We start from the raw sequence: 26,938 nt of genomic DNA, 5'->3' as shown, positions 1-26,938 counted from the left end.
AGGACAATGGCATTAACAAAACCTTGTTGGGCTGTCAGTCATTGACAAGTCAGTCATTTTGGAAGTCTTATTTTTTGCTCAGGGAAACGTAACAGCCATAATGCAGGCGTGTTGGCTTTTCAAGTACTTCGGCATATTATATGAAGTTTTGTTTGACTTCTCAATGTGGAGCAATATGGAAGTGCACTGGAAGTTCTGCACATGCAACTTCTTGAAGGTAGCACTTCAGCTGGTAGCTGAGATCTCAGTTAGGCTTTTTACCTTTTACCTCATACATAAATTTTCCATGATGCTGTGATCTCCTGCTTTTCAATATTTCTGGGAGAGATTAAAAATCCAGTTACTCACACTGGAAAATATTACTTGCACAACTCCACTCTTTAAAGAGGGAAGGAAGTATCTGATAGGTATTAGTCTTTATGTGGATTAATAAAGAATGCATGATGGAGAAGCTCTTCCTTCCTGGCCTCTGCAACCTGGGAACAATATTTTTCTATGTTAGAAAACACCATGATGATAAAAACTGGATCTTTATAGAGAGTTTATGTTGCATTCCTTGTTAGTTTCTGAACTCTCTTATGGTTCTGTAAAAGTCCCAGACAAATTCATTAGTGTTCAGTTCTGCTCAGAAACAATAGTGATAGGAAGTATTGTGGTTATAATTCAACATGTCTGGGGTGGGGTAGGGAACACTTTTAATTTCCCTTTACTGCTGGTGATGGATTTTTGCAGCTTCACCTTTCTATGCTGCCGATCCCAGCAGTCCCAGTCTCTAAACAACAAACAGCTTGACTTGCAGAAACTTTCCACTCCCACTGGGAAAGACCACAAACTTACAGCATATTTTAAGCTGTTGTTCGATTTTCTGAGGGGAGAGAATTGTCTCTAGGCACAAATTAGTGCTACCAGTGGAAGACAGGGTTCAGCTGTTTATATACTAATATGCAGCAATTATGATAAAACAAAACTCATTCTGAAATTCTGCTGTAACTATAGTAACCTACATTCAATTTATTCCATTAAAACATAAAAAAGGCTCCCCAGCAGGAGAGAGTAAATATTATCTATTATTGATTGATGATGGTTTCAGACTGTGAAAACTGGTTAGTATATTTTTTGTGATGAAACACTGTTGTTAAACCTTCTTTTTTATTGATGATTATTGTCTGTTTAAATAGCATCAGGTAGTTGTCATTAATTTTTACATCTATTTTGAATAAGTTTCTTCCTACATTTGAAAGTCTCTATTTTATAGAAGATCTCTGAGAAATTATGTTATTTACCTTCTTTTATCTGATTTCTAGCCTAGGACATTTCCACTAGTATTTGACTGAAACTTGACAAAGAGTTTATGACCCTGAATGCAGTTGGTATATTTGGATCACTTTAGTTTTAATAATAATGATAATAAATTCTGAAGGATTCAACGAAGGATAAACAGGTTATGCAGATATTATTTTCTTTAGTTACTAGTTGTTATGGTTTCCAAGTTACTTAAGTTAAATATTGCAAATTACCCATGAAATAAAAAAAATTTAAAATTCAGATGGCAACAGTAATGTCAAAGCATAATGACATGAGTAAAAATTGGCAGCACCAGGTAGGCATATTAGCAAAATGCTTCCTGTGCCCATATCTCTGGAGAGATCCATGGACAGAGCTGCTGAAGGGAAAAGCAGGATGGCTGTGCTTCAGGGCAGTCCCCTAGGCTGAAATAAACCCAGAACCTGAGCTTGACCTTTTCCTATCAAAACTGTTTCCTATATAGAGCGAGTTCAGCTGTCTCCACAGGACTCTTCACAAGTCTAGAGAAAGAGAGAGGGATTTGCTTGGAGATTTGACCAGTCATCGATAGAAATTTAATCCATACATTTAATGGAGCCTAGAAAATTGTTCAGCTCATGAGTTGCTTGAATATGGTCAGTTAGAGAGGTTTAAGAAGCCCTCTTTGGATGTCTCATCCTTCAGTTAAAGGTCTGGCAAAGTATTTTTCTCCTGTGCATGTTCTGACATATTTACCAAGTGTTAAGCTATCACAGGTACTCTCAATAATTTTAAAAGGAATTGGATATCTGTATGAACTGCAATACTGACTGGAGCCTCGATCTCTGCTCCACATAGTGGAACTTGTACATATGGGAGACAGATGACACACAGCTAAAGACATCTTCATTTGAAGCCAAATCCCACTCATGCTATGTATTCTGTACCTTCGTGGGCATGACACAACACAACAACTGAGATGTGATCTATACTGTTGGAATTTCCTGATTGGGGCACTATTCAGGTTTCTCTTGTCTCCATTTAGACCAGACTTTTCCTTCACCACGAGTGTCCATGGGAGCACAGCTTAGTGGGGTGCATCAGGCAGAGCACTACGTGAGAGATAAAATGTTATTGCATTAGCTGACACTTCGTGTAGAAGAGATACAAACAGAGATCTACAGCATTATTGAAAATGTGTCATGAAGAATTATTTTCTTATTTTTAGATCAACACTGAAACTGCAGTTAGGATTCTGTAAAAAGCATATTGATATCTCTTCTGTTGAAAAAAAAAAACCAACAAACATTAGGTCTTCAGCAATGTATCCCTCAACTACTCACTGGTGACAGAAAAGGGTTTTCTCTGTGTCTACAGTAGTACAACACCATGATTCTTATTCAGATCCATTTAGGTTTATCTGTACCATTTTGCTTTCTCAAAAGGAGAGAAAAAAATGGAAAATAATGATGATAGAATGTGGTGGGGGGAATGGTATTTTCATTTTACTCACAGCGCAAACAACCTGTCTATCTTCTTGTTTGGTTTTATTGTATGAATTCACTCTGAAGTGATGATACAGATTATGAGGCTGTTATCCTGAATAAAAAGTGCTGCTGTTAATTCTCTTTTGCTGCAGCTATGGGCCATTATTTCCAATAGCTGTAGATGTCACCTCCAGTACTGTGACCCATCAGGAAATCTCTCAGAAAACTGAAAGAGTTTACACAATGGCCTGGCAAGAATATAATTTACAGGGCAGCAGAAGGGGCAACTGCCTCCTGATCTCAGACTTATTCCTCATTGCTATTGCAGAGCTGAAATAAATACAAGGGAATGTACTTTTACTGCTGTTGAGCTCTTCTTCTGCCACTCCACTTGGGAGTTTGAACTCCCCAAGACAGTATACCCTCTGTTCACTCACTGCCTGCCAGTGTTAGAGGCTGTGTGGGGATTGCAGCCTTCTGCAGGGCACTGGCAGCAGGGAGAGCAGGAAATGTCCATCCTTCCAGGGGTGCTGGGGGGGAAAACAAAGATAGAAAGCATAAAGATGGAGAAGGAATTTATATTTGGCTAGTAGCAAGTATAAAGGGGAAGGAGAAAACAGGGAAAAGAAGCAGCATCTGGTGGTGAACATCTGGGATTAGATATTCCATAGGTAGACTGAACTTTTTATTAATTTTTTTCCTTGTGTTCTTTCATTTAAAAGAAAACCTCTTTAGTCTCTGGCTTTTTGTATCCACAGTAATAATTTAAAACAAGAGACACATCTTTCAGAGCTATTAATTTGTTTACACTATTGGGAAATATTTAGCTACTCTATAAGAATTTGTGCTGCTCATATTCAGATAATAGAAATTGATGGGAAGAATTTTTTTTTCTTGTACCTACCCTTAAAATGCTAGGAAATGATCCTCTGAAGCTGAAAACCAAACTTATTACTATTGGGATTCCTGGAGATGGACAAATAACTTGTGGTTATTATCTTTCTTGGGAAGCTTTGACTTTCTTTCTATTTGATAACAGTCTTTAAAAAGGTTATGAGTTTTTTGTTATGTCTTTCTTCTCCCCTTCCCTCTTTGTGTATTCACTATTCCATCATTTTTGAGTATTTAGTGATTTGTAAAGACTTGTGAATATGTGGTAATTGAAGCAGAACCTCTGAACTGATGCATGCATCACCATGAATGTTTTTCTTCCTTATATTTAAATGTAGCAGTTAGAATGAGATGTACATGACAAAACAAAAATATACTCTCCATGGATACTTCACAAATAATTCCTCTGAATCCCTTTGTTTTTCCTATTTGTATATTAGCTAGTAGCTGAAGGTATGCAGGAAACTTTAGTAAAATGAATAGTAATCAAGGACCAAATTAATTTATAAAAATTTTTGCAGCCCAATTCTTAAAAAAAGTCTTTTTGATCTATGTGTATGTATTTTGGCTGTCAGGCACTGTCTGGGCTGCGTACTGATTTTTTTCTGGTATCCCCACAGATTTGTGTGAAAGAAAGGAACCTAAGATTCCCACCCTCAGTGGGAATATCAGTGTGGATAATGGCTCAATATGGCTCTCCAAATATAAATAAGAGCTTACAGTGTCTAGGTCTATATCTGTAGGATCACCCTTGCCTTCCTCAAAACATACTGGATTTCTTTACTACATCTGTTTGATTTGGAAATCAAAATGTATCTCTACCAGAATTAACTACTGCTTGCTAACCTAATTCTAGCAGACTCATTTGTTTCCCTCTTTCTACATTATCCAGCACGTTTTATTCAGTCTCTGCAGTGCTCCTGCTGCAACTGAAGAACAATTAGCAGCTTTGCCATGTTATTGCATTATTTCTTATTATGCAAAATTAAGGAATTATTAAGAGATACCACAACATATTAAGAAAGAAAGAAAAAAGAAGGAATAGAATTAAACACTTTGCAGTGAATTTCCACAGATCATGTATTAACACAACATATTGGTCTTGATAAAATAGAGAACAGACAATTAATGAAGTGGTACATAGGGAAAATAATTGTTAATATTGCTGTTACAATATTTTACATATATTGAGAATTCATTGAATCAGGGACTATCTTCATTCTTTCTGAGTAATGCCTAATACCTTATGATACCAAAAAATATTAAAAAATAATTTATAATATCAGAGAATTGTAACAACCTATAATATGACTAGAGTTATAGAAGAAATAGATTATTAATTTTCACTTATTAAGAGCATTAACTGGTAGAAAGCTAAGTGTTTCTGCCCATCTAAAATCCCACAAGAATTATGAGAAAATTAACACTTCTAGGATATACCAGAATTTTAACTCTTTAAATTCATATATAGTGCTTCAAATGTATTTTGCTTTGCAGTTGAGTTTGGTTTTGAAGTAGTGTCTAGCACCTATAATTAACATTGCATGACAGCTAATTTTGAAACAGAGCCAAGTATTTTATTTGAAACAGTAAAGAATTTCTATTTCAGTCTTATTTAAAGGCTTTCCATATGTCAATTTATAAGCAAAGGTAATGCAAATTTTTGTGTTTTCTCAAAGCATTTTGCCTGTTTTCCAACAGGTGCTTTCTGATGAAAAACAATTATACCACTAGATTTCCAGAAAACCTTTACCCATGTAGACATTTAAGGAGTGAAGGAATCCCCAGATAAACTTTTGCCTTATTTCTATTGACTTGAAAATAAGATGGTATTAACTATCGTGTTTCTATTCTTTCAAACATAGATGTCAAACTATACCTGTACTGGGCTGTGTTTCACAACCGAACAAAATTTCACTCAGAGAAACATTTTCCGTGTGGAGTATCATGGAAATATTCAAAATTTCAGGAAGGAAAGCCAACCTATGGGAGGCTCCTTCTATTTTTTAGCACTGTATAGTTTTCCAGGTACATCTTGCCATGGAAAATATTACCCCTGAAGCACCCATATTATGTTTTTGTCATGGGAGTGAAAGAGGTATAACTCAGAGAGCCTCAGGCAACAGTGAATTACCATGGACTTCGCTATAACTGAGTGAAACATATTTACACTCTTCAATAAGCAAGACAAAAGATATTTTGAGTAAAAAAAGGAATGTAAAAAAGTATATGAATCAAACTGAACATGCTACATATTTATCATTAGGAAGGAGGGTAAATGAATGCATATGGAAGCAGGAATCCAGCCAAGCTTTTACAGCAGAGATAAAAGAAAAATGGTGTTGCTATATAATGGTTACTAAATTATCAATCAGGCTGTTGATGAGAGAGAGTCTGGCAGTACAGGGATGTGGGTGAGAGCGCATGCATGCACACAGCCCTGAGGATGCACCCCCAAACCTCATCTTTGTGTGCAGGAAACACTCCCTAAGGCTATGTGCCAGCTATCCAGCTAAATGTGTTTCACCTCAGACACAGTGCCTGACTCTTTTCTTATTCATTGCATGTCTCTGACTGAGGTAAACCACAGAAAAATAAGCTCTTTCACTAAAAGGTACATTTGCTTCCCATGGTTTAACTCCCTGTAATAATTTAAACATGTCTGTTCTACCTTACCAATGCTTTTGGTGCTAAAACCTTCTCATTCTGGAATTCAGACTGATACCTTCTTCCTGTTTAAACTATGACTGAAGTTAGTGGAGCTTTCACACCTTACTGTTTGGCCGAGGCAATCTCATTTCTCTGATTTGAGACACAAAGTGGAAAAGTAACTCCCACAGACATTAACTGAGGTTACTGGGCTGAAGTCAGACCTATTTTAATATCCCACAGTAGAAGAAATAATTCACAGGTTAGTAACATGCTGGCATTGCATTCTACTACAGACATGATTACTTTTGATGGCTTTTTGTCCTTGTAAAGACATGACAGAGCAGTTAATATAAGTACAGTATGGTTAAGCACAGTTGTGATAAGAAAGAAGAATAAAAAAATTCTCCTTACTGCTGACTGCATTGTGAAGATTTGTCATTTCAAAGTAAAAATTACATCAGAAAGTGGTATGTAAATAAAAAATCTTAAAACGAGAATTGAAAAAAATACTTAAAACCACTTACTAAAATGAATAAAATTCAAGAACTGTGATTTAATAGACACATATTTTTCTCAAGCACTTTTTCAGTGCCAGTAAAAAACAGTGAAGGCTTTCTACTGAATATAATTTGAATCCTAGAATTCCAGCTGAGAGGAAAAACTGCCACATAGACCATATAATTACAGAGACATTTTTTTTCAAATTTTTTTCTCTTCAATCTCTTCCCTAAAGAATGACTAAGCACATAAAAACTGTGATGGCTATATGCATACACTCTACTCCTGAGCACTTTTTTCTTCAATCATGTATGAGGACTATTCACAAACCATTTGTCCAGACAGGTACTACCAAAACCTGTTGAAGATGCTGTGGGTGTTTCTTGTATCAGAAGGGAAAAGAAGAAGTCAGTACATCATCTGGTCCAACTCTCTGCTCAAGCAGGACCACCTAAGTGCAGTTGCTCAGGACAATGTGGTGGCTTTTGAATATCTCCAAGTATGGAGACTCCATAATCTTCCTGGGCAATCTCTGCCAGTGCTCAGTCAGCCTCACAGGAAAAAGTGCTTCCTGATGTTCAGGAGAAGCTTCCTGTGTTTCACTTTTTGCCCTTTACCACTGGTCTTGTTACAGGGCACTACTGAGAGCAGTCTGATGCTGTCTTCCTCATTCTCCCTGTCCAGCAGTATATGCTTGCTTTTCACTCTCCCCTCTGCCCTGAATTCCACAACCATCTCATGGCTGCTGCAGCCATGGCTGCCTTTGACCTTCACATCCCCAAAAAGCCACTCATTGTGAGCATGAAGTGCAGCACAGCACCTCTTCTCATTGACTCTTCCATCTCTCAGAAGGGGAAATTATCATCAGTGTACTCCAGGAACCTCCTGAATTGCTTACATTCCTCTGTGCTGTGCCTCCAGAAGATATCAGGGTGTCTGAGGCCATGAAAACCAGGGCTTGTAAATGTAAGGCTGTTCCTATCTGCCTGTAGAGGATCTGATAAAGGAAAACTGACTGAGACTTCTGAGTAGTCAACAGACCAGTGCAGCTCTCCCCATTAATGATATATATGAGTTTGGAGAAAGGGCACAGTGACAGAAAGTTGCTGACCAGACTTGGGAGACAAAATGTTCTCTGAAAAACACCATTCTCTATAAGGCACTTCAGTAATTTCATTTTGCATGTTTCAATGTCATGAAGACACATGGTCTACTCATACTACAAATAGGTTTCACACTTTGATGAAGAAAACATTACTTTTGTGATTTAACCCCCCCTAAACCCCATATCGTACATGTAATTTATTCATTCTAGCAGGGAGAAAAAGAAATCAGCCTTTAAACCTCAGTGTAATAAGAGTGGAATCCAGTGTAAAAATAAATTAGAGACAGAATTTAATTATTGCTTTTCTCTGCATGATTTGCTCCCTAGCCCCTTTGCAAACTTTCTAACACTTATTTAAAATTCCTCTCTTATCCCACATCTGTTGACATTATTTACATACAGAACTCTGATGTGTTTACCATACAATTAGAATAGATCTTCATTTTAATTAAATATCAATTCAGGATCACAGCTTCAAGCTATTTGTCAGCACTGATAGTGATCAATAGAAGGAGACGCTGAACAAAGAAGACAAATAGATTTTCTGAGTAGTCGAATATTTTTCATTTCTTCACATATCCCATTTTTTAATACAGGATGAAGAGATTAAATTTCTTGCATCCTTTTAGTTATTCCATGGCACATATTTAGAAAGTTGAAATGAAAAGCTAATTGCTACATCATTATGCTTAATTGACATGCTACCTTTTTCTCTGTAACTCACCATGACAACTTAGTTTAACTGCAGTGTGGTGACTGCCTGTCCCAGGAGTAAAACTTTCAGTAGCTGTGGGCAAATTCCTAAAAGTAAAACTTGGTTAGGAAAATGAAATTCACACCAGACCCCCTGGGGCCATTAATCTGTTTTCTTGCTAATGCAAAATACACATCACGTAACCTTGTAACTTACAGTCTGAGTATATATCATACTCAGCTAACACTTTTTTGTTTTTGTGCTGACATAATTTTTGAGATTTTTCAGGTCTTTCACCCACTGACATCTGTCCCTTCATTATATGTTTATGGTCATATCCCATCTCAGTCTTGTTTTACTCTACTGAACAAGCAAAGCTCTTTTATTCTTGTCTCTTGAGAAAATGTCCAGTTTCTGCTCAGCATCCTGGTAGTTCTCTGCTCCTGTTAAATTTATCTTTGAAAAAATGTAAACAAGTGAGAATGGGGGCAAGCCCATTTAAACACAGAGCTACTTTCTCATCATCAGTGAACCTGTTTTATCCAATACATGTTTACAGCAGTTGTCTTTTCACATTTGCATTGAATTGGAGACATGCTGGACATTGTGTAATTGAGTATTTTGCATCCCATACCTACATTTAGGTAATTTACAACCATTTGGTTTCATTGTTCTGTAGAAATATTAATTGTTAAATCCAGAATATGTTTCTTTGACATTATTTTTTAGATTGCTAGACTTTATAATAGATTTTATCTCCCTCCCATCTTCCCCAGCTCTCCCTTCCCTCCCTCCTTCCTGCTATTTTTTCCTTCCTTGTACTCCTTTGTTATCCATTCCTTTGCCTGTCTATATCCATACAAAAAAAATGGCAGTACAGAACTCACCTTGAAATGAAAATTTTGATCAAAGTGAGGAGAATCTTAGTGTTGAACAGCATCTTTATGGTTTTTTTTGGATTTGATTATTGTAAATATCCTGGAGAAAATAAAGTTCGAGAGACACCTTATATCAGCCTCCCAGTTCCTAAAGAGGGCTTCAAGAGAGCTGGAGGGGGACTTTTGACAAGGGCATTTAGTGAGGCACAAGGGAAAATGGCCTTAAACTGAGAGATGGTGGGTTTAGAATGGATATTTGGAAGAAATTCTTCACTGTGAGGGTGGTGATGCACTGGAAGAAGTTGCCCAGAGAAGCTGTGATTCCCCCATCCCTGGAAGTGTTCAAGGCCAGGATGGGTGGGGCTTTGAGACAGGGCGTCTAGTGGAAGGTGTCCCTGCCATGGCAAAGGGTGTGGAACTAGGTGGTCTTTAAAGTTCCTTCCAACCCAAGTCATTCTCTGGTTCTCTGAAATATTGATTACAGACATTTGTATGTATGAAAGATAATTCTATTACACTTTGTGGGACATTATTATTTGGCAATTAAATTACATATATTTTGAGTACTAAATTTTAAGACTATACATAGTTTCATTTTGAACTCTTAAATTTCAAGACATGAAATTTAAATAATGAATTTCAGTTTTAAAATCCTTTTATTTTGCAAGAGAAATAGGCTGAGGAATAGAAGAAAGGGAAAGAGAGCAGAGGTATTTTGATAGTACCCTATTGGCTTGTCACACTGGGGTAATAGATGAAAGGAGACTATAGTTCTGTAAAGAAGCTGGGAGGTCACACAAAAATGAACTTCACTAATGGAAAGGTCTATTTTTCCTGTAGTAAATTCAAATCTGTATTAAATTTCCAGGATGAAACATTTTAATACTGTTCTTGCCTTTAACAAACCTTAACAGCACATTTCTAATAATTTGTTTTACTTCTGTGTCTACTGAATATCAATTTCTGTTTCATGTATGATATTCTAGTAGTGGCACCTATTTACAGGTACTATGAACCTATGTAAAAATATGTGTACAATGTGTCTGTGCATAAATGCATGCTTAAAACTTGGATGATTTAAGTGATGGCTATTTAAGTGATGGCTATTCAGAAAGTTCAACAGGGGCTTCATGCTTTGAAGAATGAAATGGATGTGAAGGAGGGACTGAAAAGACAAGTGAATGAAGGGGCATAAATGGAGTGTTGATTGGTAAATATCTAGCCAAATTTTCATTTAGCAAAGCTCTGGCTGAGTGACTCAATATCGAATCCTGCTATGCCAAAGAGTATTTATTTCTTGAAAAGGTGAATTTGATGTAGCATATGCAGGAATGCTGTGATTGGAACTCAGTAATATGTGTACAGTTTACTCTTGCTGCAAATAGTATGATTGAAATTTTTTTCATGGCTCATTAAAAAGCACTTTTATCTGTGTCAAATGGTATTCCCCTTCACATATAAATGCCATATTCTTATGTGAATATTTGCATGTCCATGTTTATCATTCACATTTTCATGACTATCCAAGCATGTGAACTAATAATTTTCCAGTAAAGTTTCCTACAGAAAGCAGATGTCAGAAGTCTGAAAGAATCCAGATAAGTAAGACCATAAGAAGTTGATTTTTAATTTTAGAATATTTGCCCAGCTTCAAAACCAGCAACAATTAATCATACCACCCTTTGTTTCCTACACAGTAATTACATCAAAATCCATTTCCCCATATAAGGAATTACTGCAAAGTCACACCTCATTATAAGACTGGAAGACCAAAGATGTATTGTCACTAGGTACTGCTAAATGTATTTTTACATGACATGGTAGGACATGAGTGATAGGAATGCTCAATATTTAAAAGTTGTGAATGGAAATTCAAATGATAAGCAAGCTGCCTTTATAGATTTACATGAATTAAATAAATCAGAAATTTATCTAGTCAGAAATACTTTGGAGATTTAGTTGTTAATTAAATGTTCACAATAGAATTTTTCTTTCTGTTAACTTTACAATATAGACATGTGCTGGACCAATAAAATTATTCATATAGATTTAAAAACAGATACGCTGATTTAAATAAACTAAACCATATTCCCATTTCTAGACAAGGAAAAATACCATCAGGTAAGCACAAAGTGTTTACCATAGTGCTTCTTCAATAAAGACATTTAATCTGTATTTTTAGATAGTGCAGTTTGAAAAACCTCTGCCTTCTATCTTGGCAAGTCTTTGTTTTGTTTTGTTGGCTTTGTTGTTGTGTTGGTTGGTTGGTTGGTTGTTTTTCCCCCTTCTTCTTCCCTTACTTTAGCATGTTTTGGCAATTTCAAACCCATTTTGAGAAGGATTTTCAAGTCTTCCAAATTTGTGACTCATCAGTATCTCTTTCTTCCTCCTTACGTCCCTCAGCTTTTCTACCTTTTGCTCTTTGCCTGTGGTTCAAGGAACATATCAAGGAACATATCACAAATAATATTATAAACATGAATAGAAAAATCAGTTGTTGATCTATCTAATATCATACAAGGACATGGGCACCAGTCCAACAAACTATTTAGACTCCCCACTGTCCTATGGGCTTTGAATGTTCTAAAGTCCCTTTCACTAACGTTTATTACCTCGCAATTGGAGTGGACTAAAAGCATGCCCGCAGGCAATTAAGAAAATTCAGCTAATGGCTGATAATTTATTAGGCCACTGTAATTCAATTCCACTGTTTTGTGCCTTAGCTCTTAGCAATCTCTTTCAAATGAACTTAATACAAAGGCTTTACTTAGTATGTTTATGGTGGCACAGACAGGCCTTATCAAATTTCTCAAGGATATGGTATTGTATAATGTTTTTAACAAAATTACAACCTTCCTGCCTATTTATGTACACCAGAAGTATTACCTAAAGCTATTTTAGAAAATAAATTTAAAAATAAGCTTCTCCATTATAAGGGTAAATAAGTTATATATAGGGAGGGCGACATTTAAAATGCAGTCTTCCCCATGCTCAGTGATCCTAGGCATGCTAACTAAGCAGTCCAATGTTTGCCAGGGTTTCTTGTGTCCCACTGGGTCAGCTGGCAGATGCTAATTCTCAGGTAATGATGTACTTTGGGTCCATCTTGGCAACCTCTTCATACCATGAGTCACCCTTATGTGTGCAACTCTTCCCATGACTGCTGAAATTTCCTGCACAAAAAATCCAACAGAGTGGTCCTTACCAGTTTTTGTGTTGGGTAACAGCTGAAGTAGAAAACCTGTCTCCAAGTGGATTGCTCTTGAAAAAATGAACTTGATAGAACATTCAAAAGGCTGGATTCAACAAGGAAAAACATCTCTATGTAGGTGAGTGTGACTCCAGTTCTAAATTACTCACAGTGAAACAGACTGGCAGTGTCATTTACAGAAAAGGAGGTGTGTAGTGTTACAATTAAAATACTTCATTTCCCAGTCCCACCTACCACCCTTGTGTGGGAAGCCTGCCACCTCACAGCTCCCGGTAGGGCTGATGCTTACATAATTATATAAAAAAATGCAGTCAGAAAACAAGAAACTGAGTTTCTATCAGACATATTTCTCAGAAAAGAAAGGAAAAGATTTAAGCAGGGAAGCACCCTAGGTGGTTACTATAACTGTAGTACTTCCTGGAGTCATCCAAAGGATGGGACACTGCTGTGCCCGGAGTTGTTGGGCAGGTGGTGGATAAGACTGAATTTTTCTTTTCAGACTAAAGAAAAGCCAAAAAAACTCTGCTAGCACTCACTGTTGTGAACAGTTTCAAAGTACATGGAAAATCAATAGTCAGGAAAGAAAAAGCATCCATATGTATCAGAAATAAACTAGCACAGTAAATTTTCTGCAGTTTAGCCTCCCTGCTTATTTGTATGAAAAGATATTTTGCTGCAGACTGTTTCCTTCTTTCTGTGAAAGTCAGGAAATTCAACCTGTTTCATGAAAAAATCACCCACCCTGTACTGAGCTCTGAATATGCTGTGTACACTTTCCTCATAGGGAATCATGACATTAAATAATCATGGAGTGAGAAATGATAGATGAGTGAAGAGGGTTATCTGTGTACCCATGACAGAGACAGTATTTCAGCAATTATGACCAACCAAACACATCTCATTAAAAGACGCGGTAGCTGAGAACACTATAGCTTTCTGAAAGCTGTAATTCCAAGATTCGTGAGCTGATTTTTTTTTTTGTGCTGTACTGTTGTGTGTCTACTTCTGTGTGAAAGAAAAATTTAAATGGCCAAAAAAAAAAAGGCCTGTCAGAGTGAATCAGTCATCTAATATTTGCAGTTTTTTCAACAATTTGTTTCCAAACAATATGCTACTTGAAATATTTTTTCATTATTTGTCCAGTTGAAATTGAGAGACAAGGGATATATGGATCTCTTGAAAGATCTCAAGATTTGAAAGATAAACAGGACTGTGGTGGCACAAAGGTATATAAAAAATATCCATTTTACAGTGAGGGACAGTAGAGGGATGATGAACTTAATATTGAAGCTACTTTAGAATGTAAAACCAGATTTTCAAGAAAACCAATTCCCTCAAAGAAGATTGAAAAGGGGGTGGACCCTTGAAAAGACAGTTTTAAAGAAGTTAGTAATTTATTGGCTTAGATATGTGGCTGAAGTGTCAGGAAACTACAGTTAACCAGGGTAGGATTTAGCCCTTACATTAAGACATCCACATGCAGATATCTACATAATTAAGAGGCTTGATGCAAGTGCCTAAATAAAAACATCTCATGCTGCACCCTATCCTCCATCTGCCAGTCCAGATGCACAGAGAACTTTTCAAATGCACATGTGTACTTTTGCAAGTGTTGCCTACCATGGGAGACTAAAGCTTCATTATAGATAAGGGAGATATAATCAATAGGGTCAGTCAAACTCAGAGATTTGGCTCAGCAGATGCCACTAACCGTGTCAGCCAGGATTTCAGTTCAGCTTCCTGAATGCTGACCACTTCTGTCACTTTCATGCCATAAAGTAGCCAGAATATCCAACATCTTACAGGAAAGAGGATAGGAACTGGAGGCCAGACATGACTCTCACATGTTCTTCAAATACTGCTCAAAGTCTATGCTAAATAGAGGACTAGAACTCTTTCAATTAAAATAGGAGCTTAGAAACCTAGCAGATGGTCCATATTCATGTGTAGGTGTCTACAGTCCAGAACTGAATCCTGCTCTTGGGTTCTGGTGGGTTTTTTGACTCTGTTTCCAACACCAACCATATCTTCCATGACTCTCACATGTTCTTCAAATACTGCTCAGAGTCTATGCTAAATAGAGGACTAGAACTCTTCCAATTAAAATAGGAGCTTAGAAACCTAGCAGATGGTCCATATTCATGTGTAGGTGTCTACAGTCCAGAACTGAATCCTGCTCTTGGGTTCTGGTGGGTTTTTTGACTCTGTTTCCAACACCAACCATATCTTCCATGGTTTATTTCCTTTGTCAATGTGAAGTGAAAAGAGAGCATTTTAAATAAAGGGAATCTGGGAACTGAGTTCACAAAGGATATCTCTGGCACAGGAGTTTGCACAATGCTGCTATTTACACAGAAGTCAGGAATATTGTTTATTTGAGTATTGAGTATTGATTTTTCTGCCATAGCTACCTTTTAACTAATTGACTTCTTGCAGTGTTAGGAAAACAGCTGTGTGAACAGGTAGAATTGAACCTTGGTCACAGTAGATGTGCTATGCTTTTCACTACACCACAGACTACTGCTGAGCTTTTTCTATTTATTAGCTATTGTCCTGTCCTGCAATGACAATCAGGAAATCTAGCTTAAAGCTCATTGAAAAATAAGGACAGAACAAAACCAGGGGCTTCATCTTAATTAGGAATAGAGAGGGACTTGTAGATTTGCAAAATGACTTAAAGAAAAAAAAATGGGGTTTTTTTGGCCTTTGTAAACAGGATTCCTGGGGAACCTCTGGAAGAAATAAAAACTGCAGACCCTGAGGCAAGGTATTTAGTCTTTCCATGGCATGCCTTCTGCCAGAATTAATCTTCTCAGGAGGATTAGATGCTGCAGAGAGATATAAATTATATATAACTGTACCACTTTGTGGAAATTTGGTCTGTGCTGTCAACTCAGACCACTCTGGAAATTTCCTGCTCATTTTTATTACCTACTAAACTGCTTTACTGTAGGGCTGGAAGCGATAAGTTTTTTGATGTCAGAACTCACAGGATAATACCTTCTTGAATGGCTCACAGCTGTGTGAATGATGATATTGTCTGCTACTAAAGAAAAATCAGAGATATGGTCAGTGTTTGTTATCATGTCATTTTATACATCACTTTATCACTTGCACTATCTCCAGCACCCAGAATTGTCTGCTCAAAGCTTTTACCCCTTTACTGTAAGTTGCTGAGTTACTGCTAGCGAAAATTGCATTTCCTCTTGAAAATGTGTAGCGAGGTAGTTAATCAAAGTAAACAGTGAAGGGATGCTGAACTTCACATAAGCTGAGGGTCTGATTCTGCCACCCATACTTCCATTGAGCAGCTGTTACTGAAGTACCCTCATAGAGGATAATTGAACTATTCAGATGAAATAATGCTACCCACTGTGTGCAGGCATTGGGGAGTTCAATTCTGCATGCTAGATGCTGTGAGGGAACTCACAAGGAATTATGAATTACGGCAAAAAGAAGTGGTGAGGTTATTTTTAATTTCAATGCACGACAGTGAAAGTTTTCATCTGTTAGTTTTCTTAGACTTTTATGTCTCGCATGTAATGCTGACAAGCAACAACTGTACTTGCCTGGTGATGCTGAATTGTCCGTCCTTCCTCATCTATTTAAGAGTGAAGATGTACTTTTTAATAGCTGGTAATGGCTGCTACTGAACTTTGTCTGTCCTGTAGAACAGGTGGGGAGATGGTTTTATGAGAGGCACTGGCACTGCTCAGAGTCTGTTCTTGTGATAATTTCTTCTAGTCAGTATTGACAAATTACTTTGCCGCCTGCATATATTTTCTAGGCAAACCAGATTTGCAGCACATACAAGTATACATTTTAACATTTGAAATCTAGCAGCTGAAGTCCCTTGATTGTTAAAAGAAAATTTGGATTTCAGATATGTAATAGCTTCCAGAAACTTGCTCTTAAATTAATGAGTCACTGAGTTCTTCAAAACTTTTTCAAGTGCTGATTAACAAGGCGATGCAAACCCTTTAAAACTTTTTGCCCTTTCCCTTTATTAAAAGCCTGACATTTAGCAAAACTGGTTGATGGAATATGATAAATTTACTACGTGTGCTGTGTGATGGAACATGATGCAAAACCTAACACAAAATCTGAACTGAAATATTGCCATTAGTTTGGACACCTACTGTTTAATGTGATTTTTTTTTTCTGAAGAAAATTACTCGCAGGAGCAAAGTGTTCCAAGATGATGTGGTATTGCAGGAGGATGGCACAGCTCCACATTAATCTTTTTCCAATTAGAACTGGGGAACATTTGTGGTGCCTGGAGGGCTCCAAGATTTCCTCAAATGTTACCTCTCCATTAGCAAATTCAAGGCATTTACTCACAAAAAAACCCCAAAACCAAAAAACAAACAAACAAAAACCCCCAAACAAACAAACCCACAAAAAAATCAAAAACCAAAAAACAAAACAACAACCAAAAAACCCCCCAAAAACCCACCAAACCATACAAAGGAGTTAAAATGCAGGTGGAAACAAGAAACAATCAATGCAAATGCTTGAAGTGTAATGCTAAGGCAAAAAACAAAAGCAGACATGCTGGGTAGACAGTAAGCACAAACTATTGTTAGAAATACAGTGCAATAATTATCCAAATAAAATTAAAGTATGTGTTCTAAAAGAAGAAAACAGAAGTAAGGACGGAAGTCATGTAATAATATTGAGTACTGATGTGTGCAAAGATGAGAAAGAGGAAAGATTTGAGAAAGCACAAATTGCTAAGGTATCCAAATGTGACTTGGATAAATTTCAAAACAAATTCTGTGGAGAAGTTGTTAGAAACAAAATATGGATGGCTATGCTCAGATTCAAAATCCATATAATAATATAAAGCTGAGCCTCAGTCATGAATAGAAAATAAATTTGGACCTGGAGAGCTCTCAGTTCATATCAAATGGACAGAAAGCAAAATGGGCCATTTCTGTTACAAAGAATCAACCTTGAGGAATTGAGGAAAATGTTTGGTGAAGTCAGAGAGACTAAAGCTGACTTTGGAAAAAGCTTTGTTATAAATACCAGTGGTCCAAAAATTATTTCAAATTGTAATGGCTCTTCATCTATTCTTTTAGTACAGACTTTTGGCATGATTTCCAAACATAAGCATGTAAAATACTACAGACAGGACCTTGGTGATTAGCTAAGAGTTAAGAAGGAATGAAAAAAGAATACAATCGGAAAAGAAGGCTACAACTTGCATATCCTGAAATGTGAGGTGTACCAAAACTTGAGGGTTTTTTTGTGCTCATGAAGGAAATTAAGAGAAACATTTATTAGCTGTTTAAAATAAAGAGGGTGTGGGACAAAAAAAAGCAATATTTGTAGTGGGTGGATACTATCTAGCTAACATCAAAGCTACCTGTGACCTACTTTAGCACATGATAAATCTCTAGGGTCAAGCCAGGATGGCCTGTGAAAATGAGGTATGGAAACAGGAACAGCAACATTTAATTCAAATAAATTACTAAAATCAAAAGGATCGTCTTAGTAACATATTAACTGTGAAAACTAGCTCATAAAATTAGATAATAAGGCTTCAGGTAATGAGTCTATTCAGAGAGAAATGGTGCTCTTCTCCACAATACACCAAAACAAGTTGTGAAGGATATGAAAATTGAGAAAATGAGAATGCCAAGCAAACTTAAAACACTTTTTGATAAGATAGTGTATGTTCCCAGTAGGGGTAAAAAACCAAAAGAATCTCTTTGATCTTCTAAAAGAAACAGATATGCCACATGGGAAAATATTAATTCATATGGAGAAGACAGCTGTAATTATGTGAAAATTAACAAATTGGCCAAAAGTTAAACAACAAGGGATTATGTTAGGAAGTGAGATTCCTGGTTTGAAAGGAAAATTGTCAATAGAGACCCACAAAGGGATTTAAGAACAGATATAAATGTTAATTTTTCACTTGAAAATTGTGAGGGGGAGGAATGTGAAGATGCAAGCTGGGAGGGACCATAATTCAAAAGTCTGGTCTATTAACACAGGGAGAGCTACCTGTCTTAGAGGATAAAATTACAAAGTGGGATGAAATCTAATTGCATCTCATGCAAGGTCATTCATGTAAATATTATCAGGTGTAAATTTACCACCTGGAAATGACATCTTAGTTGATGTAATACTAGAAGGATACCTCAGAGCTATGAATGGGATGTTGTGAAAAAGTAAATGTAACAGAAATGTTAGAAATTGCGGAGAAAGCAGAGAAATATTAGTTATAAAATGTAATAGTGAAAAAACCCTCCATGTTTCCAAATTGTGGGAAGGCCATTATTCTGAGCAGGATCATCTCCAAAGAAGGCTACCAAAACAATGGGTTAACTTTATGAGTTAACATTTTGAATCTGATTTGCAAAAGGAGAAGCTATGAGGACCAAATAATGCCATATATCTCACCAGCCCTCAGCCACTTCACAGTGAAGACAGCAAGAAAGTAAAGGTGTGTTCATCTCATGTTACCTTTCTTAAAGACCTCAGTCTCACATCTGATCTGACAGTTTTACAGATTGAAAATTTTACAGATTCCTCTTTGCTGGCAGAGATTTCACTCCCACAGAGATCCACACCCAGCTGTGAGGCTGACCAAGACGTATGTATACCAACTGACTGAGATTATGTTTTAATTATGAAGCAAGGGCTCATATAATTGAAATCTCAGTGGTTACAGCTGCTGTAAGAAGAAAACTGTCCTCAAATATTCTATTCCTTAGATTTTTTTTCTAGAATGATCCACATCAGTTGAATTAAACAGCTGCAGGGTTTTTCAGATGTAAGGGCTCTGTAGCATAAAGTGCAATGACAGCCAGAGCTGGAGCTTACGTGACTCCGGAGAGAGCCCAGATTTTATGGCATCTAGGATGTCTTTAAAATGAGGAATCCTGCTAATACTGGTGGGTAAAAACACAGCAATCATTTTATTCAAAGTAAGCATTTGTGTATAATACATGTACTTGGGCTCTGTCCTGGGAACAGCATTAATCCTTCGAAACTCCTTCCAGCAGTTCCTGCTTCTGCAAAACCAAGAAGGCATTAACATGCTGGAGATATCTGCTCTCTGACAAACCACCCCCAGATAATTTCTGGATGTCATGGTTGAATATAACTTTTCCGACCTAGGACATGTCTGATGAATTAAGACAAAGACACTGAGGTTGATCATAAACCAGCATTTGGCCAGGTCTTCAAAGTATTAGAATACAGGATGCAGATGAACATTTCTCAGGTTTCTAAATTTGAAGAGAAAATGTCCATACAGAATATCTGTTGGAGGCTGTTCTTCAGGATATTCTCATACCCAGAAATTCTTGTTCTATTCAGCCAAGTATTTTTGTCTCTGACCTAGACAGTAGGGAGGTCACCTCCTGTGAGCTGCTGCACGGTCTGAGAAGAGGAAAGAACCAATATAAATTGTAAAGCTTGTGCGATTTCATGGCTGAATTGTTATCTTGATTTGCTTTTATTGAAGATCAAGAATTTTAACAGTAGCATAAACAAGATTGGGATATTAGGCAATTCACTCGTGACATTTTCTCAATTAAATGGTGTGCAAGAGGTGTGATTGATTTAATCTGCTTTTAATTGTGGCAATGTGTTCTTATATTCTAGTTCTGTTTATCTTAGGCTTTCTCTATTGATGGTAGAAAAATTCAGTCACTTTTGGGTGTGTAATTGAACCGGAAGGTTTGAGAAGAAACATACTCCAGTTTTCAGTTTTGAGTTAGACTTATTATTCTGTTATATTTTCATTTAATTTGCTTGACATTCTACTCTCTATTCAGCAGAGCAGCTATTTGCTTGAGATGAATTTTAATTACCTTCTCATCAGTTGTTTCTTAAATATTATATTTCCTCCCCTTCTTCAGGAGATTTCTCATACATTATAGAATTCCAATCAACATTCCACAGAGCATCCAGCTTTCTTTCACCGTCCTCTTTCTCAAAGTCAAAACACTTCTAGTACACAGCATTCTCTCATGAGTATTTTGAACTCCATGATAAGCTGATGAGTAGATCCAGGATGCTCTGTGTCTTAAATGTGATTTCTTGTATTTAGCTCATTTCTTAGTATTAGACATGAAATAGCCTTGGACTATAAAATCTGCTCAAGGAATTACTTGAAACAAAACATCTGCACTGAGAATATGTAACAATTAGGAATGTGTTCTTCTTTATAATTGCATTTCTGTTATCCTAATCAATATCAGTGTAATTAAAATGCCTCATGATCAATGTTTCTGCCTTGTTCAGGAGGTGTCTCTTATATCTAAAAGGTTGCCATTATCTACTTTTTCTAACCTCACTAAAGGTTCTTTGCTGAAAATCATTTGACTCCCTATTTGGCTATAAATTACACTTAACTTCCTCAATTGTCAGATAAAATTGCAGGTTTTCCCTTCATGATCCCTATAATCACTATATAACTTAATTTTCCTATGCACTGCATGGTATTTTCACTGCAAGAATATTTTAACTTTTTATCAGGTACTTTTATTATCCTGAATGTAATATCCATCCTCCAACCTCAGATGGACTTTTGCTTTTTTCATATGTTTTAACAAACCTTCTTTGTACTTACCATCCCCACCAGCAAGCATTTGGCTTAATGCATGCTGTGAGTTCTGACAGGAGGTAAAACACAGCCTTTCAGTCACTATAGAAACTGAATAATTCTGGTTTGATTTGAGTGTCTGTACCAAGCTGCACACTTGTGCCAAAGGCCTGCAAGGAACTCATCTGATTTAACTTGGGAATCTAAAATTCAGACAGAACAGGGTGGCCCCAGCACCTAAGCTGCCTTTCTTGTCGATGTAGGGAGACACCCACTTCCAGAGAAGTCCTGGCCACATCCTTTTAGCAGGATGTTTAAGATTTCTCCTCTGGAAGCACCTGACATCAATAGCACTTGGCTGTCTGGTGGGGTCCCACCCATGGACTCTGCAGGCTCACAGAATCAGCTTGATGACATGCTCCCAAACTATTGTCCTTGAGGTCCTGGTCCTACTCCTTTCATCTGTGTGCTCATTTAAATCCCTCTCTGCCCCCTGGCAACTACAATAAATGACAAGTGACACCTGGAGTGCAGCCACCAAGATATTTCAGTACCCTAACCACAGCTGTAAATATTAAGGTGCCCTTTGGTCGCATTCTGTCAAGTGAAGGGTACAGCAATATTTCTATTTCCAGCTAACATTTCTAATCTCTCTTGGTTGTGTTCCTTTTTACCTTATATCACCAGCAGAATATCAGGTAATTTCAAATTATATCAGCTAATTGCTAATTTTCTAACCTCTTATAAAACTTTTAGTAATATTTTCAGCTTTTGTAGACTGATACTTCTCCTTTATCTCAGTTTATCTATAAGCTTAACTTATAGAAATGGCTCTCTATAAAGTGCTTCGTTGATCCTTCTGTTATGAATACATCTCTGTGTTCAACAGCTTCCTTGCATGCTAGGCCACAACCTGCCTCCTCTCCCCAGCCTTTCTCAGGCTTTTTGATATTGAGTGACTCAGTTCTCCAAGACTATTACTCCACTCACTCAGTTGTAAGTACTCACCTTACCTTTGCTTCTTTTCCAGTGCCTTTTCTTCTGACTTCCATTTTTTTTCATGTCATGCCTTAGAAGTAAACTTTTTGCTGTGAATTCACAGCCTGTGCACCTTCCCTGATGTCGTGATTCCCTTTGCATCAGATACTAACTGCATGTCCTCTATTATTCTGTCATTCCCATCAATCCTCACAAGAAAATCAACCACTTTCCCTAATTTGGCTGTCTGATCTTCTGTTAGCCCAGCTAACTGAAGACACTCACACAAAGAAAGCATTTTTTAATGTTCTCAGCTTGATAGCCAGAAGCATTTCACAGTCTATATGTTCCATTATATATATGCTAAACTTCAGAGATGTTTTCAAATTAAATAATTCACAAATAAACTTGTCTAGACCTACAAAGGGATAAAATAAAGGCAACCAAATGCTAAGAATTAGGATACTTTCCAGGCAGGTTTCAATGCTTTTATTTAAATTAACATCAATTCATAAGAAAACATAAAAGAGCATTCTTTAAACTTTAAAATGACTTATTATAAACTGCTTTCCTGTCTCTTGTTCTCAAAGAACAATGAAGAACCTGGTTCTGTGCACCCAAAATCTGCAGATTATCTTGTTAAAAAGAGCAGGAAGCAGAGAAAATTTTCTGCCACATCAAGAGGGCAGAATCTGGGAGCCCTGGAATCAAAGCTCATGTGAGCTTGCTGACACATTCCTAGACCCAAGCTCAAACCCCTGCCTTAATTTTACTGTGACTGCTTCTTCTAGTTGTAGGACCACATGATTCTGCGCTCCCCGTGTTGTGCTGTAATTCTGTTTTGGCCCTCCAATAGTGAGTGAAGATGATCAGTTTTTGTCAGGCAGGTTTAGAGCAGAGGAACAGCCATTGCCCCATGCCTTTTGCATAAACTGGGGATAATAGATTAATTATAAAGAGCAGACCAGGTAAAACCAAGATCTAGAGGCTACTGTCACTGCACATTAGAATTATTGATGCTTGAGTGGTTTGTCTGTTACTTACCTTAAAATATCAATCTGTATTTTATAGTTTCATAAATATATTGTTGTAAGTTTCAAATTCTTTAAAAAACCATGAATTTCTGAAATTTATTTTCCATTTTTGATGTTCCAAAGCAATCAAATTATAAATTAGAAAATATATAACAAATAATAATTTTTAAAAATCTGGCCAACGATTTTACCTATTTTTTCATTCAGTTTATCTACCTGTAGAATAATACATAAATAAAATTAATGTTGAAAAATTGTAACTATTTATAAAAAGAAAACGTATGTATGACATCTAGTTTAAAATCCTCACGGGGTACACATAGACCAAAGTAATCTACCAACAAGTCCTAATTTCTCAAAAATTTGATTTCCTTTCTGAAAAATTTAAGGGAAAACCAGTTGGAAATAAAGAAACTAATTTCCTGAAGCTAATTTTGATATTATGGTGATAATATTAATCTTCATCGCCATTGTTAAAGTGACCTTCATTAATCTGTGTACTAATCTAAAAGGTAAAAAATAGCACATATCAAGGAGTCATATTTTGGATTGACAACCTGTCAGAGTCTAAGTCACTGTCAAATGCAGGACTCTTTAAAAAGTAGACATAGCTCTTTGGTCACAACTAAACCTAACCCTTTCTACCCTCATTTCTGAAGGTTTTTTAAACTTGTTGGCAGATTAAACTGTGAAAGTTTTATCATCATGCACAAAACATGTCTCCCTCATGCTTCTCTGCAAAAGCTCTCAGACTTCCTTGATGTGGAAATCTAATTTCCATGCTGGTTAGTTTAATACTGAATCTTTTATATGTTATTTTTATTTAAAAAAACCAAAACCAACCAACCAAATAAAACCAAAAACAAAACAAACAACAACAACAACAACAACAAAAAAAACATAAAAAAATGCCTTTTTGGGGCAGATTTGTAGATTTCAAAGATACAGTCTGTAGATTTGGGGAGGTGACTTTGAAAAAGTTGAGAAATGGACTGACCATAGAGCCTGTATAAATAAAATAAATTATATTATGATAATATCTGCAGATGTACTTTAGAAAATAGAGCTTAGAATGCACTCCTTTAGCCACAAACTACTAATTTCAGGTAGTGTGTGCTACCTTCAGGTGTAATAAGGTTCTTGGTCATTTTCAGAAGGAGTGAAAACTTAGCAAATAATAAAAAAAAATTGACAAAAGATAGTTTTAACAGCATTCTGTGCTTACATCGAACTACATATATGTTGTATTTATAATATAATTTACCTGATTCAAATTATGAGTTGAGAATAACATAGAAATTCTAATTCTGGGTAAAAAATGTCTGTAGAATGTCCATCACTGGAAGTCTAAAGAGAGATTAGATAAGTATCTCCTTGGTACAAATTTAATTGATCCAAGCTTGGATAACAGAGATGAACTCAATGACCTCCTGAAATCCCATTCAACCTTTATTTTCTGTGATTCTACGCTAAGAAACCTTTCCAATGAGGGCTAGAAATTTAATCTTTGGAACTTGCATGACACCTGAAAAGACTGTGAAGTATATTCACATCTGATTCTTTATAAAGAGACTGCATTTGCTTGAATGTTTTGTGAAGCTGCTTGGTCCTTCACACTTCCTTTGTTTTATGCAGCACCCAAATATAAACAAGACTTTTAATAGAGAAGCTAAAGCTTTTGATGTTAAGGTTTTCACTTGCTGAACTTTACTTCCAAGTTTATTTTATGCAATGGTGTACATTGGCAAAAATATTCTTCCTGACCTATATGGCAATCAGCCTACACTCTGAAGTGTGACATTTGATTACCTTGTCTTAACATGCAGAACTGCAAGTGTTATTAATGGTCATAAAATTATCCAACCCTTTTAAAAGTCAGACACAGTATTTGACTTGACGACCTTCTGCAGTCATGAAATTCACGTTCTGATTGAAATGATATCAGGCTGGAGGATCTGATAGAGCTCTGGTGCAAGTGTCACAGCTCTGCCACTGAGGTGGAAAAGAATCTTAATGAGCTGTTATCCAGGAAATGTAGGTGTCTTTGGGTTTCACTGTTTTCTGATTTATTCACAAAATATAGGCCACAAAATATAAGTTTGAAATACCTTGTGTTTTCACTGGTAGTAAACAGCTGTGGGGTAATAGTTCATCAGCTTTCCTGACCTTTAGCAGCATGTTGCATGCACTTGAAAACCAGTGTGGTGAGAAGTATAGATGTCAGAAGGGGAAACATATTTATGCACATCTTGTAATCACGGTCATCTGGGGCATAAAGGATTTCTTTACTAATCCTTTTTCAAGTGTAAAGAGCAAAAGAGCACATCTCTATGCATTAAATGTTCCAAAAGAGGAGTTGCCAGAGTGGCTAGTATTGGTTGAAAAGGAAAAAGTACTCCTCCTAATCTGGAAACCTCTAATCTGGAAATCTGATGGCAACGTGTCAACACCAGGAATAATTTAATTGCCAATTATCTGAAAACATCTGTTTTCCATCAGATTTAAACCACTTTTCATGTGTCCAGCCCCAAATCTTGCCCTCATCCTAGCAAAATGAAAAGCCATTCATAATGCAATAAAATTATTGTTCTGCAGAGACAAGGTGGAGTCAGTGGAGAGTGATGAACCTCTCTCACCTGTGTAGGAGCACACATTAAACCCACAAGATTGCTCAATTCTGTAGCATATTACCATCCCCCAGGGGTCCAGCCCCAGCAATGAAGGGGCTCCATGTCCAGGGTTGCTGACCTGGGTGTGCAGCGCCAGATTCCAAACACCACTGTCTCCAGGTGTCAAGTCTGAAATGTGGCTGCCCTTACTGTGGACTGTCAGAGAGACATTATGTTGGACGTGCAGTGAGTTTGGTCTCATGCAAAATCTGAGTCTATAGACTAGAAACAAGTGTACAGATGTGTACATACACAAAAACTATGTGCAAGATGCCTGTGGGAACTCTTCTGGGCACAGACACCTTCTTTTAAACTTTAGATTGCTTGGATTGGGTGTTTGTGGTGGGCAGTTGGTATAAGGTCTCAGATGAACAATAGCAGGAATGTTACAGTATTTTTACTTCTCATTTCCATTTTCTAACTTACTTGAAATAGTTGCTACTTGCTGTCCTCTGTGTCAAGTGTTTTCTGTGGAACTTGAGTTTGGCTTAAGGCAGAGTTTGCAAAAGGCAAGGGCTGCATGTGCTTCCCCTTCCTTGCATACTGTCTTCTTTCTCACCCTACAAAGGCTGAGAAACTCTGGTCTAGCCACCCCTTTTTTTCTCTAAATAACTTCAGTTCACAGGATAAAGTCTTTCAGTTTGACATTTTAATCTCAGTGTTTTGTTTTTTTACATTGAATCAGTATGGAAGATCAAGCATAAGTTGCAAGAGGACCATTCTTACCAGGCTACTGCTCCTAGTAGTGTGTAGTGGCAAACATTTCTAGGCTGGACAATTGAGAAATTAATAAATTATATGGAGAACTGAAGCTGAAGAAGGATTATGTTTTTGCTACATACAGCTGTTAGGTCTCTACCTCAGATAAAAAGAAAGCCATAAACACAACTAGGTATGGCAGCTCTGTGTTCACAGATCCCTCCCTGCAGGCGAGGCTGTTGGTGACTCTTTGATTGCATATTACATATGAAAACACCCCATATACTCATTCTTTTGATAATCATATCTGCTA

The sequence above is a fragment of the Camarhynchus parvulus genome, chromosome 1 (genome assembly GCF_901933205.1).
Source record: "Camarhynchus parvulus chromosome 1, STF_HiC, whole genome shotgun sequence".
Taxonomy (NCBI): domain Eukaryota; kingdom Metazoa; phylum Chordata; class Aves; order Passeriformes; family Thraupidae; genus Camarhynchus; species Camarhynchus parvulus.
Note: the sequence above shows the minus strand (reverse complement) of the source record.